Source organism: Haliotis rubra, unplaced genomic scaffold (assembly GCF_003918875.1).
Source record: "Haliotis rubra isolate DU_JTF1 unplaced genomic scaffold, ASM391887v1 Scf772, whole genome shotgun sequence".
NCBI lineage: Eukaryota > Metazoa > Mollusca > Gastropoda > Lepetellida > Haliotidae > Haliotis > Haliotis rubra.
Window position 1 is genome coordinate 1 of NW_025767493.1, and position 22,256 is coordinate 22,256.

The window sequence follows — 22,256 nt, forward strand, 5'->3', positions numbered from 1 at the left end:
TAACATGTCTGATGTTCATTGTGTGAGATATGCTAGGTATTGCCTTATGTTGTTTATATGCATTGGAATAAATACTGGCATCAATGCTGACCGATTTTTTGCTTGCTTGCCATTGTACCGAAACTGCCCACCTGAACAATTCTGTTGTATACTTGCTTAATCGACTAGTTTGGTGTTGTCCTGAATTATGTAAATTAGGTGATTCGTATATATTTTATTTAAGTCAGCCAAAGAAAGTAGAAATACTGTTCTCTCTAGGATAGTAGTGATCTTTAGATTCTCTTTTTTAATGTGATTTTACAAATATCAAAACATCTTGGCGGACCTAAGAGAAATATATTCTATGTTTCGCTTTATCGATTTAGTTTTGCTATTGTCATTCTTTAGCTATTGCCAGTCTGTAGGTGACCCGAAATTGAAACTGTTGAGAGGTTCAATAACAGTTCTTTCTGGGACTACGTGGGATCTATATATTTCATTTGCTTGTTACTATGTAACACTGAGTGTAACAACTTTGCAAAACACCATCTTTTGTGCTGCTATTGCAACTTCAGTAAAATCTAACAACATCTGTGATGATCTTTTATCAATATCTGAAAAAGTATAATCTAAAATACATTTGTTGACAATTATATTGCTCAAGGCATATTTCCTCCAAAACGGGTATGGAGAAGAATTGTAAATGCTACTGTACATAGTTATGAAGAACAATTATGGCGATCACAAACTCTATCGTTCAAGCATGTCATTTTATGCAACAACTCATACTACACTCTCTTACACCATACTTTCTGGCAACTGGCATATAAACACCCTAATTATAAATATTCCTTGCAATTTTGTGTCAAAATATTATCAAGAGGAAAAATCTCGAAAGAGTGTGCTCTTTGTAATAAACAAACATTTTGACCCTATGATTTCCACATACTTCTCCGCTGTGAAAACCTAATACAACAACGAAATGATTTCTTTGCATACTTAATTGATGAAACTTGATGTTGAAACTTACGTAAATATTTGAAATGCAAGGTGAACAAGATATGTTGTCATTTCTCTTCGGACCGAAAACGACTTTATAACTCTATAGATTCAACACTATGGGAAACGATACTGTTACGCTTTTCTTTGTATGTATATGACCTGAAACCTCACCTTGTGAACTGTTATACAGAATGATTCTCTTCATGTCATCAATTTCTGTAGATATATCTCTAAACATCCAATTATTAATATTCATGTGTACGTGTTGTAATATAATATGATGTTTTTGTTTGTAATCTTCGGTAACTACTGGAGGAAATAAAGACTCTCTCTCTCTCTATATATATATCTAAACAAAATCTAAATTTGCCTGTGATAAAATATGCTCTATTTAACATAGATTTTCATTGTAGACGGTTGTTAACAAAGTTTTGGGGTGGTAGTAATAATCGAGATGTAGTTAGTTCGAAGCGGTTTACCACTTACATTCATGAATGAGTATTCCATAATCACAATGATGCTATTGAGGATGAAGTCCATGTCGTGTATCACGAAATGAGGATTAATTAATGACACTTTAAACATGGTCATGAATATTCACTTAAGACGTTACCGCATATTTCCAGATGTTAATGTAATTGCAAATTGTAACCTGTTCTGTAACGTGTATTTTCTTACTGTATGTTAATGTAACTGCCACTTCCTTTCCCTATGCAAGCTGCAAACAGACTTTGTACCATGGGTCTTGAGGCCTTTATACAAAATAAAACACCGTCTGTCTGCCTGTGTCTCTGTCTGTCATTATTATATTATGTCAAAATATTGCAGTCAGAATAATATTATGCAGTTAGATGCATAATTATACGTATGACAAACTCATAATGTCGGTTTTATCCCCGCAACGCGTTTGCGGAAATATTCAAATAGCCTTCGTCTGCCCGTGCACATTTGTCTTTCCAGAGCTGAACTTTAAAACCGTTGAATATTTCTTCACCAAACTTGACACATCGATAGGTCTGGTGGTGTACTGGTGCCTTTTGGTAGTTTTGGATTTCTGATTAAAATCTATTTTGCGTTTCCATGGCAACAAGTTTGATTTCGACAGAAATTGGTGGTAGTGCTCTTTTCCGGTGCAGAACTTAAAAACAACTTTGTGCACTCTCCTTCCTATTTGCACTATAGTCACTGACTTGGTCGACACATATCATTTGTGGCAGATAGATGCTCATGCTGTTGATCACGGGATTGTCTGGTCTAGATTCGATTATTTACAGACCGCTGCCATATACCTGGAATATTGCTGAGTGGGGAATAAAACTCACTCACTCACTGATATACACAACAAAACATTTGACATAGTCATAACCAGTGGACATATACATAAAGAGTATTTTGCCATTGCGGGGAATATTGATGAATTTGTCTTCTTCTTATACCATATTTTGATCATAACATACTATATTCATTATTTTATCTTTTATCAGTTGTATTTCATTCCATTCAATTAAACTTCTTCACCGAGGAATTGATACATCACATAGTGGGTCAGTCTACAGTATACACTTAAATACAAAACGTATTGGGCCAGTCTACAGTACCCACTTACATACATAACGTAGTGGGTCAGTTTACAGTATACACTAATATACATGACGTAGTGGGTCAGTCTACAGTACACACTTACATACATGATGTAGTGAGTCAGTCTACAGTACAGACTTACATACATGACGTAGTGAGTCAGTCTACAGTACACACTTACATACATGATGTAGTGAGTCAGTCTACAGTACACACTTACATACATGATGTAGTGAGTCAGTCTACAGTACAGACTTACATACATGACGTAGTGAGTCAGTCTACAGTACACACTTACATACATGACGTAGTGGGTCAGTCTACAGTGCACACATTACGTAGTGGATCAGTCTACAGTACACACTTACATACATGATGTAGTGAGTCAGTCTACAGTACACACTTACATACATGACGTAGTGAGTCAGTCTACAGTACACACTTACATACATGACGTAGTGGGTCAGTCTACAGTGCACACATTACGTAGTGGATCAGTCTACAGTACACACTTACATACATGACGTAGTGGGTCAGTCTACAGTACACACTTACATACATGATGTAGTGAGTCAGTCTACAGTACAGACTTACATACATGACGTAGTGAGTCAGTCTACAGTACACACTTACATACATGATGTAGTGAGTCAGTCTACAGTACACACTTACATACATGATGTAGTGAGTCAGTCTACAGTACAGACTTACATACATGACGTAGTGAGTCAGTCTACAGTACACACTTACATACATGACGAAGTGAGTCAGTCTACAGTGCACACATTACGTAGTGGATCAGTCTACAGAACACACTTACATACATGATGTAGTGAGTCAGTCTACAGTACAGACTTACATACATGACGTAGTGAGTCAGTCTACAGTACACACTTACATACATGATGTAGTGAGTCAGTCTACAGTACACACTTACATACATGATGTAGTGAGTCAGTCTACAGTACAGACTTACATACATGACGTAGTGAGTCAGTCTACAGTACACACTTACATACATGACGTAGTGGGTCAGTCTACAGTGCACACATTACGTAGTGGATCAGTCTACAGTACACACTTACATACATGACGTAGTGGGTCAGTCTACAGTGCACACATTACGTAGTGGATCAGTCTACAGTACACACTTACATACATGATGTAGTGAGTCAGTCTACAGTACAGACTTACATACATGACGTAGTGAGTCAGTCTACAGTACACACTTACATACATGACGTAGTGGGTCAGTCTACAGTGCACACATTACGTAGTGGATCAGTCTACAGTACACACTTACATACATGACGTAGTGGGTCAGTCTACAGTACACACTTACATACATGACGTAGTGGATCAGTCTATACAACACACTTACATGCATAACGTACTGGGTCAGTCTACAGTACATATTTACATATATGTCAGAGAGGGTCAGTCTACAGTACATATTTACATATCTGTCAGAGAGGGTCAGTCTACAGTACATACTTACATACATGACGTAGTGGGTCAGTCTACAGTACACACTTACATACATGTCGTAGTGGGTCAGTCTACAGTACAGACTTACATACATGACGTAGTGGATCAGTCTACAGTACACACTGTGCATAGGAACATGGAATGCTAGAGTTGTAATGTACAGTGGGCAGTACCTAGAGACATTAGCAAATCACTGCGATACCCTTGCTGTGTGTGAGCATTGGCTTAATAACAGAACTCATTGCTGGTTTGATTGTCTGCATGACACGTTTGATATTAGATATATAATTAAAGCAGATCAGAAAGGATATAAAGAAGAAGGTGGGGTGGCACTACTAGTTAAGAAAAATATGTTCAGAGAGGTTTATGAATGTGAATGCGAGTATGATAGTGTTGTAGCTGTGCGACTGTCTCGCCCCCAGTGTGGTGACATGTATATAGTCTGTGCTCTGCTTCCCTCCACTAATCACAGCACAGCAGAGTTTGAAGAGAGTGTCAAGGAGGTGTTTGATGTTGTAGACGAGCTATCAGAACGTGGCTATGTTATATTATGCGGGGACTTCAACACAGACCTGGTCCACAATGCAGGATCCAGTAGGTCTGTTATTCTTCAGACTTACCTAGACTCAAGGAATATGCTGTCGTCAGTCGACTGTGGTGATACTAAAGGAAATATGAAGACATGGCACAATAAAACTGGAACACAGTCATCATTGATTGACTATATCTTTTTAGCAGTGTCCCTGAAATCATCAGTGTAAGTGACAACTATACATAATGATGTTACATACGACATATCTGACCACTCTCCCGTTGTGACGAAACTTATAAGCGACATGTTCCTAACAGGACAAAAAGTGTGGAATCCAAAACCTTTCAAATGGAAAAAGGCTGATGCTACACAACTAAACATGTATTCATCAGAGGTCGACAAGATGCTGGGGAACACCATGCCGAGTCTAAAGGATTGTAGCGGTGATATGGTGGAACACTACTACGATGCTATTGTGAGCTCTATCCACACCTCAACAGTGATGCATATACCCACAGGACACTACAGGCCGTACCTGAGACCGTACTGGAGAGGTTCGAGTCTGGACTACTATCACTTCCAGATGCGACAGACCAGACGACAATGGATATCCGAAGATAGGGCCAGAGGAGATTCATATGATCCTACAGAGCATACAAAGAAAGCTAAATGCGTCTTCGACGACAGAAGAGAAAAGCTGAAAGGGAGTGGGACCGAGAGAAGTACACAGAGCTCCACTCTGCCTGTGAAGTGGACATTGGCGAATTTTATCGTACTGTTAGAAAACAGAGAAGGTGTAGTGTGACTTGTACGTCCCTAGAATACAAGGAGATGACCGCAAACACTCCTGAGGACATATGTTCTATGTGGGTCGGCTACTACCAGGACCTGCTCTCCCAAATAACCCGACCTGAGTTCGACTCTGACTTCTACGAAGACACCAAATCAAGAGTGAATGAAATGTCAACCCATCAGATTTCAAGGATGATCCGATCCTGAAGACACCAGTGACAGCCATCGACGTGAGAAAGAGCAATAGGATCTTTGAAAAGAACAAGTCTCCAGGGCCTGACTGTGTTACAGCGGAACACTTATGCAATGCTGGATAACTGCTCTATAAACATCTGGCTCACCTCTACAACACGATGATTAGCTCCTGCTACACTCCTCAGATGATGAGAACTGGAACCATTATTCCAATATACAAGGGAAATAACAAGGACAAAACCAACCCAAGTAATTACCGTGGAATAACCCTGACATCTGTCATTGGCAAGATATTTGAGAGACTGTTGCTGACCAACATAGAATCCTATCTTAAAATGGCAAACCCAGGCTTTCCAAACCGCCTCCAGTGTGGATTCCGCAAACAGCATGGAGCTAACATTGCTACGTACGTCCTGAAGGAAGCTATCTCATACTACCAGGATAGGAACTCAAGCATGTATGCTGCTTTCCTAGACAACGAGAAGGCCTTCGACAGAATATGGCACGACGGACTCCTCCTGAAACTACACACTATTGGTGTGAAGGATCGTGCATGGCATCTAATCCAGCAATCATATAAAAGCACAAGCCTGTGTAAAGTACAACCGGATGACAAGTGATGTTTTTTATATCCACCAAGGAGTAGGACAAGGCCGAGTGTTATCAGCATGGATGTTTCTAGTCTACATCAATGACCTCATTTCGGAGCTCGACCAATTACAATGTGGACTAATCATTGGCACGAATCACATCCCGACGGTTCACCTGCTGACGACACCACAGTCGTCAGTACTACTGTATATGGTCTCAATATGGCTCTTAACAAGATCCACCAATATGCCTGCCGTTGGAGAATGACATACAACGCCAATACAAGCTGTGTCCTGTCCATCACAAATTCTACAAAATATCTCAACAAACCCGTTTTCAGAATAGGGGATGTAAGATTGCCAATCAAATCCAACACTGTGTATGGGGGATCCATCATGCATATAGAGAAAGCAAGAGAAAGGACAACTCGTGCATGAGCCAAGGCAAAAAGAGCAATAAACTTACTACGAGATGTAGGATTACGAGCTGGTTGATTAAACCCTGTGTCATCGTCCAATATCTGGCAAAGAGTTATCTTTCCTTCTGCATTCTACGGATGTGAGCTATGGAGCAATATCAGCAGCACCGAGATGAATGAAATGGAAATTGTCCAGCGCTACTTTGCTAGAAGAGTCCAGAACCTCCACAAGAGATCTCCTACAGTTTGCTACAGCTCAGGTGCTAGGACTATGGTCAATGCAAGGCAGAGTAGATAAATCAAAGCTCCTGTTTTGGGGCCGACTCTGTCGCTCAGCCAGTACCAGTATTGTGAAGCCTATCTTGTATTTGAGATTTGCGGAATATATGTCTACTGTGGTAAAAAGTACAAGATCGATTGCCCATGACCTCTTGAATGCAGCTCACAAATATGGATTTTCAGATATCATTGACACTTTCATGACAACAGGAGAATTTCCATGCAAAAATGTATGGAATTCCATGGTACAGAAGGCTATATGCCACCACGAACACACGGAATTGAGAAATAAACTCCAAGAGCGTCCAAATATGCAGAGATTTGGTGCCATTGATACGCGCCTCTCTCCTCATCGTCTCTGGAACCTGTGTTTGTGTTATAACATGGCCACCCTCCTGTCTATACTCTGCTAAAGTTGGGTATACTGCCCGTCACACTTGGACTGTGTCTTATATGCGAGACTGAAAGTGAGGACATTGTAAAACATCAACTCCTATACTGTAACAAGCTGGTAGAAAACAGCAATGCACTGAGCGAGCATCTGTTTGATAACGTGTCTCTTGACCGGTATATGAGACTCGAAGATGCAGAAGACGAGATTAAAATCCTCACATACCTTGGTTCCATTACTCCGGTTGTGCAGGACATGACCCTTGATAGCTGGGCTAGGTTCATGAGCATTATTGCAAAACGCATCAGTGCATGGAACTTAGCCAGCATTCTGTATGTATAAGAATAGCATGCAATGCTTTGTACATATTGCCCAGTGATCATCTGTTGCCAAGAGCTCTGATTTCTTATGTTCTGTTGACTTTTCCAAATATTATTGAACTTTCTATTTTGTCACAAATGTGGGTTATGCTCTAAAAATATATACATAACTGGATGTATAACTCTCCAAACCATTGTTGGAAATAAAGAACATTCATTCATTCATTCATTCATTCATTCATTCATTCATTCATTCATTCATTCATGATGTAGTGGGTCAGTCTACAGTACACTAACATACATGACGTAGTGGGTCAGTCTACAGTATAGACTTACATACATGACGTAGTGAGTGAATTTACAGTACATACGAACGTTTTCCCGAAACCTTGTTCTGGGTCGTTTGTTTGATGTTTAACGCTGCACACAGCAATCTCCCAGGTATTTGGGGCAACCGAAAAGGAAACACAGTGTCTACAAGTAGGAGTAGGAGGAGTAGGAATAAAAGTGAGAAAACATGATCGATTGCTTGGTGGTTTAGTCATTGCGACCAATCTTCAATTATTTCAAGTAATCGGACCACCACTATTGAGCAGTAGGAGTATGAATACACAAATACAGTATTATTTTTTTTCATTGATACAGCATACTAGCTTAAGACCGATGGATTTTAAATAGCATCATCAATATATCTGATACATGGAGTAAACTTACATTACCCACAGGTAGTCTCACGAGTTAATGTATTCGCCACCACTCTCCCTTTCCTTAAACTACCACGAGACGCACCCTATGTCTCTGAATGTTCTTTGCAAAAATGCGACATACCAAACAGAATGCGTGTAATGATTGAGTATTTTGGTCACAATAATCACGATTACTTGAATACAGCATGGCAGCAGAGGATCGTTTTGACATTAATCGTAGTGATGTTATGTTATAGATAATATTATAGATATATGAAATATTATTGGTTGTACATACATGTTAGTGTGCTGAGCAGATATGTTGTAAATGAAACATAGTGTAACAAAGTAGGCAACGTAGAATTAAGAACTTAGTGCATCTGTAGACAAGACAGATTATATTAATGTATGTACTGGCCGGGAAAGCTGAGCTGGGCTGAGCTCACTGGAGTACCGTAGTGACCGGCTGATGACCCGTAGAGGTCAAGGGCGAGGGGATATCCCGGGAGGTCCGAACGAAGTTCGTCAGTTGGGCTCTGCCTCAGGGAATAAATGGAAGACTGACTGACTGACTGACTGAGTTTGGTTTTACGCCGCTTTCAGCAATATTCCAGCAACATCACGGCGGGAATAACGGAAGAAGCTACATCCCTGTGTTGTCGTATTTATTAAGATAAGATAAGTGGTGGAAATGTGGGGCTCATGGCTTCCAAGGACAAGGTGTCCCAACCATCTAATGCTGGTCCTGTAACACGAAGTCAAAGCCCATGAACACTGGAACCCATGCAGAAACCTCAACCGACCATGGTCCAGGCACCTGAAGACAATACACCACCTGTAGACGATCATAAGTTTTCCAACAATCTAGCACCTTCTCCTTGGTCTGGAACTGAACAAATTGGACAATTTTGGTTCCAGCGCTTCGAGCGTTTTTCCAAATTAAAGAGATGGACCGATCAAGAGAAATGCAACGCATTTCCCTTGCTACTGAGGTCAAAGGCGCTAATGTGGTATGACGATCTGCCACAAGCGCCACAGGAATCTTGGGAGCGTCTAAAAAAAGAGTTTCTTAACAGATACAGCCGCCACTGACATAAAATTGCTTCAGCGGTTCCACATGGCGAAACAGGGACCAGCCCAATCCGTCGATGATTTCGTCGCAGAAATCACGAGTTTGGCCAGACGCCTCGACTGTGACCTCGACCAAGTCCGCCAGGTCGTCTTGATGGGTCTCAGACCATCAATACACACTGGAAAAAAAATCCATCTTTCCAAGCTTGGAAATGTCTTGGAAAGATGATGTTTCAAGACATTTCAATTTTGGAAAGATGATGTTTCCAAGACTTTCCAATTTTGGAAAGATGATGTTTCAAAATTTCCAATCTTGGAAATATCCGCAAGGGGAGATAACTGGTGGGTGATGGTAAATTATTGTTCTGCATGGGCTAATTGCAATAGTGGCATGGGGCGGCATGAGTCTTTCATGGGGTCGTTAAGGCGACTGGCGGTAGTCTTTGATGTTTGGTGTTGTTTTAGTAATGATTGTTTAAGGGGTTAACGAAAGGATAATCGACTTGACTAGTCGAAATTGCAGTGGTGAACACATTTTAAATGTTCAATGTTTTAGGTGAAAAGTGAATTTTGTCACGTTTAGTTTAGGTATGTGTCATCGTAAGCTTATATCTAGTGAGTGAGAGTTAATTTCGTACAAGGGCCACCGACCCGTTATACAATTATGAAGATAACAATACAATCCAGCGCCATATATAATATTAAGCTGTATGTTTACATGTACAATGTCTTATTTAACCTTATACTCTATATTCGACAACTTCGCTCTTTTGTCAATGCAAAAATATAAACTTAGCAAGATTGTTAACAGTTGTAGAATTGGAAGACAATAATAAGTTGATAAATTTAGTTTCACATGGATTATTTATGTAGTATTGTTGTAGCAGGCTGTTTCTCAGATCACAGTAAAATGAACATTTAATAAAGAATTGGTACTCTGATTCAATGGTAAGTACAATACACAGAGGGCAGAATCGCTCATGTTGTTTTATATTTACTTTTCGCCCATATTCCAACATTAAAGGATGGTCTGAACAACAGAAACCTACTCGAGGCAAAACGAATCGTTGCGTTGCCATCAATCGTTGCGTTGCCATCAGTCGTTGCGTTGCCCTCCTAGGGGTCAGTGATGGTGTCACCATGCACTAACTTCCACCGGACCCCGTAGTTCGTGCTAGATGGGTTATGTTTGTGAGTGCGAAGCGAGCGTTGTGGAAGCTTGGAACGATATCTTAAATATGTTCAGATCGCTTCGCGGCAGTTAAAGAATCAAAACAACCTACTAGTATTAGTACAATAAATATATGATTGATGACCAAAAAGATTTCCCATGACACAACTTGAAGCATAACGATTTCTTTCTCGGAAGCGAGGTTGTGGTGGAAGTGGCAATAATATTGTAAGTAGTATTATATTGACACCCACCTCGCTTCCACGAGAGAAATTGTTATGTTATAAAGATATGTCATTCAAAATCCTATTTGACATCAATCAAATACAGATTTTACTACCAGTAGAAAGTAGTTTTGATTTTGTAACTCGGTGAAAACCAACCTAAATAGCATTTATTCTCAGACTGGCGGATGTTTTTAATAATCGTAACATCACGGGCTAAAGTCTGTTAAAGAATTAATGAGATTATGGTTTGTTTTCATCAAGTTAGAAAATCGAAACTACTTTCTACTCATAGTTAAACATGTATTTGAGAAATGGCCAACAGGATTTGGCATGACACAACTTGTAACATAACGATTTCTTCCTCGGAAGCGAGGAAGTGACAATACTGCCCAATAAATTTCTTGCTACATTCACGTGGTAAACGTCCACTCACCAGTATGTAGATACTAGTCAACGTGCGTCTTTATATTTGGTCTTATTATCCTAATTAGTTTATTATCATACTTGTATGCATTTTGAAACTAAATAAAAATCAGGCGATCTGCCTATACTTATAACTGGAATATCTAGACATTTTATAGTTTGCCAATGTAAATCATAATTCGCACACGCCCTAGTGTATGTTGTCATTACTTCACGACGAAAACAATGATTCTGTGGAATGCTACGAAAAATGAAAAAAAACCAAAATGCAATTATTAAAATTAAAACAGATTAGAGTTATAAGAACAATGTCAGGCGATTACTTTGTTCAAGGAATGTATCCATCAATATCCACAAAAATGAGTGATATACCATTCACCTGCAGCAGTTCCAAATGATGTGTCTTTTAACAGTCTAATACATGTTTACGAAAAGTGATATATCGTTTCAGGTATCTCACATTGGTATATAGTCTCATTGGTCACCAAAGATAGCATACCTGGGAACTAATTGCATAATGTCCGCCATTCTTTACAAAAAAATTAATTTAGTTAGCCAATAATGAGAATCTATGTCTTGGCGGTTAATCCTTGGAAAGAAGGAAGTTGTTTTACGCAGACACGACAGAGTGTATTCAGTATAGATTAGTAAATCTACATACACAAACACTACCTTTTGACAAATCCGCTGTGTAAGATAAAAGTATGGGTTAATCGTTTGATCGATGTTTATAATGTTGAGTATTTACTCCAGACACAAGAAATGCAAAATGGGAACATTTGTCGGGTTATCTAAGTGGTGTTACCACCAATTATACCTGTTATAAATTCATTAACTGACCATCAAGTGAATGATGACAAATGACATGTGTAGGTTTATACCACCTAACACGGGTTACAACAAGGGAGTATTAATTGCTGTATTGCATGTGAAAACCTATGGGCCGACACTATTTTGAGAATACGGACAGAACTTCATTGTTGCATAAGAAATACATATAAGCATTTGCTGTGTGCTAAAACTGTATTTACCTATTTACCTAAGTAAATTTTCAGAGTCTTCTAGCAATAGCAAAGTGCAAGGATGTGTTAAAAGTAGAAACGCAGTCAAACAGTTACTGTTCGAATTGCATGAAATATGCAAGAAGCATGACATATTCAAGAACAATGTTTCCAATTTTGGAAATATGAGATTCCCAAAATGTACAATTTTGGAATATATCTACAAAGGGAGATAACTGGTGGGTGATGGTAAATTATTGTTCTTTGCACGCCCCAGGACCTAATCCCTTGTTGATTGATGAAGTGAATCAAGGCAGTTAATAGTCACCAATTAACAAGGCCTACCGCCTTGTTAATTAACACGTTTTATGCCTCTTAAAGAAGCCTCTGGAAGTAAGTTAAATCTTTGATGGGCATTAAGAAGTGGAATGCATTACTGTGACCTGATTTTCACCTGATGAAGGAGCAAGCATATGCTCGAAACTTCGTGTTATTCTCAATAAAAAGTAGACATCCATAACTCTTATTTTTCTGATTAAAAGGTAAGTTATTAAAATCTGCTGAGCTGTAGGTTTGTTAATCATGTAGCGATGTGATTATTGCTCTAACACACCTGAGAGATTCGTCAACAGTGCGGTATGCACAGGCGGTGAAAATTGTATTGTATTACATTGGGTTGGTTGCATATTGTTTTGTTTTATGCTGTCAGTTTGTATGTATGTGTGAATGAGGAACCTCACATATTATGACATTGAAAACAGACTAAACTTAACATTATTCCATGGTCAATATCGCAATGTTTGTGAAATGGTAGTATACGGAAGTTTGTTTCACATTTTTGATAATACCTTCTTTTATGCAGATAAATTTATTAAAAATGAATGAATAATGCCATGCTTCTCTCAGAGTAAGGGAAGATAATTTATAGAGTGATTCTCATCAAATTAGATATGTCTTTATCGTCCGAACAGAATTCACAAATTACGGATGTTTTGTGTGGGTGTGTGTGCATGCACGCGTGTATAACATCTAACTTGATAGGTATTAATTAAAATCAGGCCGATTGTAACCATAATGACTTTATTGGTTGGAACACTCCAAAACAAAAATAATTTCACTCTTCAAAGGAACTGGAACAGTAACATTTTTCATGTTTTCATATGAGCTTCAAAACATTGAATGAAATAAATGCTGTATGATGAAATGGATCAGAGAACATTAGAATGGCATACATGACGTGTGAATGACACATGTAATGGTCAAAATATATAATCACTATGTTAGTTAACTCATGACCAGACACGTCAAACTGGTACCGATAGATTTATGTCTAATATGTAAAATGCAGTATTTCTTAGAACCTGAAATAGAAAACACGACTTTGGAATGAGATGTTTTAATCTGAGATGAATCTGTTAGGTAGCAGTTTACTTAAGTAGAACTTAAATCAACTTCAAAAGATTGGTCATTCGCAAAGTGAAGCAGTTTCCACTTATACTGCAGTAAACAGTATGGGGATACACAACGAAACATACCACTTATGTGATAACAACTCCATGTTTATTGCATAGAGCGGCATTCCGATGTACAACGTTCAGGATAGACAAGCTGATTGAATGTTCATTGATTCCATCACTTGGACAAAGGGTGGATTTAGACTTGTTGATCTTACTCTCCTGTTGGCCCCAACGATGTGCTAGTTGCTGAATTACCTGGTGTTAATTTGCTGCTAGTCACTATGCATATATACTTCTGTTCACCTGGTTGTAGTAACTGTTATCTTGATAACGGCGTGAGAATATACATGGAAACTCCCTCTATCGACCTTTGGTCCAAACAGATGAGTTAAGAGAAATGTTGATGTCCGTCCGTTACCAAATTAACATTGGATTATAGAGACAATGACAGGCCTACGTGTTGATAGAAGAGGATATTCCGGATTATGCGAATGACAGCACACCAAATGAGAAAACGAGCCAAATATATGTATAAAGATAGTGTTTCATTTCAGTCTCAGCATATAAACATTGAAATATAAAACACATAAAAAACATAGAAGGCGTAAGCCACGAGTGGTAACGGGAGACTATATGGACAGATTCTATTTAATCGAAATCGAGATGTACACTTTCATGCTTCTTCTCATTACATGTATATATCCCCATGTAATAAGAGGGAACTGATCCAGAGCGATTAATGTTTCTCGCCAACAGTCTAATTACCAAACCAAACTGCACGCTTGTCGGTATCTGCTCCCTCAACCATGACGGACACAGGGACTGGGCTTCTGGCCACCTTGACAAAATTTCTTCAACCCAAACAGCGGGACATTAGGAAGGGTGGATGCTCATCAGATGTTGTTACATGTATTTGAGAATACCCCAGTAGTTCCTGTCTGATTGCAATAAAGTATACAAGCAGTGTATATGCTTTTCGGATTTTTAATGCATAGATGGCATAGTGACTGATCAATTTTCCAATTTGATCTTATTTCTGTGTTTTTACCTCGATATTTAATCATGCAAGGTAAACATATGATGTCTATTACATATTGTATTAATGACAAATGAAACTGTACTCAGGTATATACAATTTTAACTTCAGTACACATCAATGCTTATATGTATTTCTTATGCGTTCCGTTAAGTTCCGTTCATATCCTCCAAACAGTGTCGGCCCATAACTTTTTCAGGCAATTAACATTGCATGCAATTCAGCGATTACTACCCCCTTTGCTGTAACCAGCTGAGTGTTTGGTGGTATAAACTTACACATGTTATTTGTCATCATTCACTTGATGGTCAGTTAATGAATTTATAACAGGTATGATGGTAATACCAATCAAGTTACCCGCCAAAGGTTCCCATTTCGCATTTCATGTGTCTGGAGTAAATACATCTACTCAGCATTATGAATTAAGGTCTGATGTGACAAATGTATTACATGTTATGCAATATGCTCATGGAACTGCAGCAAGACGAATTATCAGCTGAGATACAAAACAAACATTGATCAAAGGGTTAACCGATAACACGCTGATTGATTAATTACTTTTTTCTTTCACAGCGGATTTGTCAAAAGGTAGTGTTTATGTATGTAGATTTACTAATCTATAGTGATTACTACCTGTCCTGTACCCTGTACCTGTAAAAACCTGTAAAAACAACATCTTTCCTTCAATGTATTAACCGCCAGTAAGTTGATGGGGGTGTTCCTCTTTTACCAGTCGGGCAAGTTGTTTATTTAAGGCGTAAGAGGATCACCAGACCATGTTAATTAGCAAGACAATGGTATGGGTGGGTGGGGAGGGTGGGGAGGAGATGACCAAGCCAAAGAAAAACACAAGTGGATTAAATGCTCATTATTGGCTAATTAAATTACCTTTACCAATGAGATTATACACCAATGTGAAAACTGAATCAATGTATCCCTTTTTCGGGTATTAGACTGTTAAAAGACACTTGACATGGAACAGGATTCTTTGTCAGCTGCAGATCAATGGCATATTGTTCCTTTATGTGGAGGTAGTGTCCCATTTTTGACAGCGTCTTGGTCACTGATTCGCGAAGTTTCGCTCTCAAACATGGGATAACTAGCTGCACCAATTAAGGGTAGTTATGTTAATGCAATCACCTGAGAGAAGTACAGAACAAGTAAAATCGGAGATTCTACCAGATCACAGTCTCTACCCTGACACATACATTGACTTCGTTATTTTTCAGTCCTGACATTTTTTACCACTGGCAGATGATTAAACTTCAAACTGTTTTCATTTGTTATAATCAAAATGATGGAAATATTATCGAGTAAAACAAGATTTTATTTTTGTTGATCAATCTACACCTATACGATCAATTGCGCATGCGGGTTGCGCAGCAAAGGTCACGAACCAATCGAAAATACTGGGATATCATCCGGGTGTTCAGGAGAAAAGCAATAACAAAAGCAACAACCAGTGCGCGGAAATTGCTCTGGATCAGTGCCCTTTTAAATGTGTTTACCATATGATTGTTTTGATCATGTTTTACACGGTCGGCTTCAGTGTGCGATGTGTTCACTTCCATCAACCACCAGCTTGTAATAACACGTCACATGAGATTAACCATGTGCTAAAATAACACCCAAACTTTAAAGCGTACCCCTTGTCAATGTCCTGAGCCATATAAGAATCGAAAGGTCGGCTTCCTGAGTCGACATCTCAAACTATGGTATGTAAGTGGTAATAATTCCTGAGCATTAGAGAACAGATTGGTTTGTTTGGAATTTAATGCTTTTCATAAACTAGAATCTGATAAACTATTTGTCTCTGGAATCACCTGTGATATGAACTTGTGTAGTGATTTCTCTAGAAATTATTTAACGTTATCTAAAATAGCGACATTTAGTCACCTTTTATTGTATATGACCAAATTAATTAGTTACAGTATGAAGTTTTTAAGAAGGAATTCATTTGGGTTCTTTTTGCCCCAGTCCGCCTGTGTGTGGACAATATAATAATTATCTATTATTAAGTTCATGATATTTCGTGAATACACCAACTGCATAACACTGTCTCTGACCACAAACCCAAACGGGTTGCTCTCTATTCGCCTACAGTCTTAAAACAACATTTCATGGTCTGTTGACTGTTGATTTCGCAATGATAAACCACCCAAACGGTCCATCCCTTGTGTCAGGTGTTAATTAGAGGGTACCATTAAAGAATGTATTCTACTACAATAAGCCTATTATTCCCTGGCAAGGGGTTCACTTTTATGACATGTAATAAACCCTGGCCAGTCAGTCAGTGGGTCCGGTAAACTTTTATTTAATCAATGATGTAACGTAGGTCTATGTAATTTGTGTTTATGCAAACCGTGACAGGTCAAAACTATTTGCGCTTTTGTGGATAATAAGTAAACCATGCACTTAAAACTGTATTTTGGAAAATGCTAGCCATATCAGGGCAAATATGACAGTTAATGTCAATTTTGACACATAGAACAACAAGGATGCAGACGAGAGAAGTTATACCAGGAATAATCTACAACGTCTTATAGTCTCCCTGGTTATAGTTGCTCGCATAGGAGGACGAATACACTCCTAGGAGGACGAATACACAGTCTATACACTCACGGGGATCCTTGGGAAAAGGATAAACTGAAAGAAGTAGTGGTAAAATCCTTCCTAAATTTCCAAAATTTCCAAGCCTTGGAAATATCATCTTTCAATTTTGGAAATTTTTGGAAAGATGATATTTCAAATTGGAAATTTTTGGAAATCACCATTTTTCTTGTGATATCCTCTCAAAGTCAAATCAACCGGCAATATTAGGTTTGAACTTCGTACAAGATCAATCTGCTACCATAGACTTTCATGCTCATATTCTAAAAATTCAAAATGGCATAACTGAAACTCCTTTAATAGAAACCCCAGGCAATGATTTTTACTACTCATGTTTCTAGCACAGTTACTGTTCCTCCCAGATCAGAAGCTGTCATTCCAATCACTGTTAAGCTACCTCGTAAACAAGAGCACAAATTGGGACTCTGCACACCCACATTTACACTTGCGGACGCTTCTAAGTTAGGGCTCCCTCAGATCAAAATACTTTTGTACCATCTGGCGAACAATTGATTCAAACAGCAATGAATCTTGGCTTTGATTTTTCTCAATCAGATTTAACCTCAAACCAGAAAACTGAAATCTTACCCTTTTTAGGATCGAACCGAGACATTTTCGCTACAGGTCTTAATGAGTTGGGATGCACAGATATTTATTATCACAATATTAATACAGGTGATGCCCAGCCTGTTCGTCAACCATGTTATAGAACTGGTCCCAAAATGGGAGAGGAAATTGATAAACAAATTAAACAGCTTTTAGATCATGATATCATTGAAAAGTCCATTCCCCTATGGCAGGCACCTGTAGTTATGATTAAAAAGCCTTAAGGCCAGTACAGACTATGTTGTGACTTCCGTAGGCTGAATCACGTAACACTGCCGTAATTCCAAACTTTGCCACGAATAGGCTATGTTTTTGGCACCATGGGTGAAAAACACGCAACTATGTTTAGCGTTCTTGACTTATTTAATGGATTCCATGAGATAAAACTTGACCCTGACTCAAAACACAAAACTAGTTTCGCAGTCCACAATGGTCAGTATCAATTCAAGCGTATGCCTATCGGATTATGTATTGCACCAGCTACATTCATGATTGTTATGACGGAAGTACTGAGAGGTTTGCATTGGAAATCCGCTATTGCTTATTTTGACGACCCCGTTGTCTACTCTAAGAATTTTGAACAACACTTGAAAGATCTCAGTTTAGTTTTCACAAGGTTGAGAGAAGCCGGTCTTAAAGCAAAGCCCAGCAAATGTAGCTTTGCAGCATCCCGAGTTACTTATTTGGGTTATGTTTTGTCAAAAAGATGGCATCACTGTCGACCCAAACAAGATCGAGACTGTTCAAAGCTTTCCCCAACCAAAATCAGTGCATGAAGTACGTGCATTTTTAGGATTAGCAAATTTCTATAGACGGTTTATAAAAGGATTTTCTCACATTGCGGCACCCCTAACAACACTCTCAGGAAAGAAACACCATCTGTTTGGTCAGATAGATGTGATGCAGCCTCTCATTCACTAAAACAATTGCTCATTTCAAAACCAATCTTAAAATATCCCGACTTTTCCAAACCTTTTCTTCTCACGACAGACGCCAGTTGCCATGCAATCAGTTATATTCTTGGACATCGGGACGAGGATATTAAGGAGTATGCAGTAGCCTATGGAGGACGGGGTTTAAGAGATAACGAAAAGAAATGGAGCATCTCGGAACGCGAATCTCTCGCAGTAGTAGAAGGAATCAAACATTCACAATCACTTCGAGGTCATAACAGATCACAGTGCATTGAAATGGTTAAAAACGTGTAAGGACACACATGGTCGTCTCGCCCGCTGGTTCATACAACTAGCAGGGTACCATTATACAGTTACATACCGACATGGCAAACAAAACACTAATGCCGATTCACTCTCACGTAGATCGTATGAAATTGGTAATCCAGATTCCACGGTAGATGAACATCTTCCAGATATTTTCAACATAGACATTTTAGACACAGATTCCAACACTTCCAATCAGGAAACCACCGATATATCAGAAGCACAATCCAAAGTCACGGTAGATACATCCCAAATCAAAACTTTACAGAGATCACATCCATATGTTCTCAAATATATTTCATACTTACACGAAGGTTCACTTCCGTCTGAGGACAACGTGGCTAGACGTTTGATTCTAGAAGCACAGGATTCTATACTTGATGACAATGTGTTGTATCATCTATATTACCCACGCGGTAAGGGGGACAAAACAGAACGCTTGATCAAACAACTAGTAGTGCCAAAATCGCTGCGTGATGACATACTGATGGCTTACATGATTCACTAATGGCAGGTCATCAGGGTGTAGAACGCACTTACCAGCTAGTTCGTTATCGCTACTTTTGGCCGGGTATGTACAATGATATCAAAACTTATGTTAAAACGTGTATTGCATGTCAGAAATCAAAACGAATGAACAAAAACGTTAAGGTTCTATTACATCCGCTACCTGTCGGCAGTCTATTCTCAAGGTTACACGTTGATATCGTAGGTCCTCTCAAGAAAACGGCATATGGATATCAATATGTCCTCGTTGTTGCGTGTGCTTTCTCTAAATGGGTGGAACTATTTCCCCTGAAGACAATGCAAGCAACTGAAGTCGCGAAAATCTTGTACAATGAGGTATTTTGTAGATACAGCTGGCCACGGGAACATCTCACAGATAGAGCACAGAATTTCAATTCAAAACTGATTACTGCACTTTGCAAAATATTTAACATAGTCAAACTCCGCACTTCAGCTTACCATCCATTCAGTAATGCAACTGTAGAACGCTTTAATAGTGTTTTAGAAGAAAACCTTCGTGCATACGTTTCCGGGGATCAGACAGACCGGCCTGACTTGCTTCCCAGTGTGTGCGTATCGTGTTACACCGGCCAGCAGATCAACACAGTTTAGTCCATACTATCTGTTATTTGGCAAAGAATGTGTCTTACCAATCGACACCGCTTACACTCCAGACAACACACTGTCTGATACTTATCAACAACATCTTGACAAACTGTTCAATAATTTAGATGTTTCACGCGAAGTCGCCAAACAGAATAGCTCAAAGTGTCTACAAGGAATACTATGACAGGAACGCAGCCGATGTTGTATTTGACTTCAGACAGAAAGTCTTGTTACATGATCTGAAGGTACCAGTTGGCCTTAGTCCAAAATTGCACAGAAAGTACAAAGGTCCATATTTTATCACTCGACAAGGTCCCAACGCCACTTACTTGTTACGGTATTGTGAAACTAACAAACTCCAGAGATCGTCAGTCCATGCCAATCGACTACGCATGTACAATGATCCGTCACAGGGCCCCACCAACCCTTCTAATGAGCGGCCGGTTATGGCACAACAGCAGTGTCCGACTGCTGACCCCCAAGTAACGAGGGAGGGAAACAGGGCATCGACAGGTCAGAGTGACCCTGCCAGGTCTCAGTTGGCTCATCAAACAAGATCACCCAGTGAAACTGAACCTACCGATGAGCCCACATACGAAGTTGAAAAACTACTCGCTTCCCGTACGATTAACAGACGAAAGTATTACAGGGTTAAATGGAAAGAGTACCCAACGAGAGAAGCTACTCGGGAACCACAGTTGAATTTGGCAGCAGAACTGGTACGTCAATTTCATATTGATAAGACAATGATGGGCAGAGCGAGAAAGAAACGACGTCGTTAAGTTATCTTGTATGATACCATCAATACCTTGGGGTAGTTTGGAAAGTAGGTATTATGCAATCAAAGAACAATTCTCCTGGCCAGAAACTCTATACTTGAAATTTATTAATCGCATGTGCCTAGTATCTTTCGACCCTAAGTTACTTCTTGCATTGCATAATTCTACGATACCCCGTGTGAGTTGGTAACAATGATATTGAGCTCAGCACATTGTCCTCTTTACTTGTAGGTTACGGGGTTGTCCTACTCGTATTGATGGTGGTCTCCCAAATCTCCATAATGGAAGCACACAGCATAGAGCCACGACTTAACTATGGCACTATCTTCACAAGGGTCGGCGTTATGGACAATGCACAGAACAAGTGGACACACACCTATGAAATACTAATGCCAACAGTTAAATTCAAACCATTTGACACCATGTAACAATTCTGAAGAAGAACCGTGCAACAGCTTGAAACTGGTATACAAAATTGTCAATCAGTTACGGAATGATCTTGTAAATGAATGGACAGATACGCGTTCCAGTATAAACAGTCTGATTCTCGAAATGGCCTTGACCAAACGACAAAGACGTAAGAGAGGATGGCATTTGGCCTAGCTACAGAAGGTGATCTAACGAAAATGCACTAGCACGCCGCCGCAATTTTAAAACAAAAACAGAGAGTTACTAACTAACTTCAAGAAGGTCGATTCGGACATGGCATCATATCGCGGTATATCTTCCAAGCGTTTACATACGTAAGCGACCGCAGTAATTGAAAATTTCAAACTAATAAGTCAAGTAGAAAACCATATCCACATAGAGATTGCTAGGATAGCCAGTAGGTCAACACTCGGTAGTCAGCTAATACATGAGCTTGGCTTTTGAAACAATAAGACATCTTAAGGATTTCTATGTAGGAATCGATGATCTGATTTCTCAACGTTTGTCTCCATTTTTAATTCGAGTCGGGTTTAAAAAAAAACTCTGAGAAAATGTTACTAAACATCTTGCCTCAGATTTTCCAGGATTCCATATAGCACAAACGGATCTTCAATTCTATTACGATACCAAACCATTATTGTATACAAGAAAGAAAGATTCCGTATTCATTACAATTTCAATACCTGTGACGTCACACACATTTTTATTGAACCTTTACAAGGTCTACACCTTTCCTTTACCAATTAACTCATCGTCGGTTCACTCTACTAATTTGATTAACGTTCCAGTGTATCTCGCAATTAATCCATAACGTGACACCTTCTTTGAAATTTTTGAAGCAGATTTTCAATTATGCCAT

The 22,256-nt window shown here is 39.1% G+C and overlaps 1 long non-coding RNA gene across 1 annotated transcript; it reads left to right on the forward strand.

Moving 5' to 3' along the window:
- Nucleotides 1-236: 236 nt before the first annotated feature.
- LOC124260722 lies at nt 237-15,262 on the forward strand. The gene is made up of 3 exons (XR_006894149.1): nt 237-485; nt 9,471-9,473; nt 15,248-15,262. It is a non-coding gene; the product is annotated as an uncharacterized LOC124260722 (long non-coding RNA).
- Nucleotides 15,263-22,256: the final 6,994 nt, after the last annotated feature.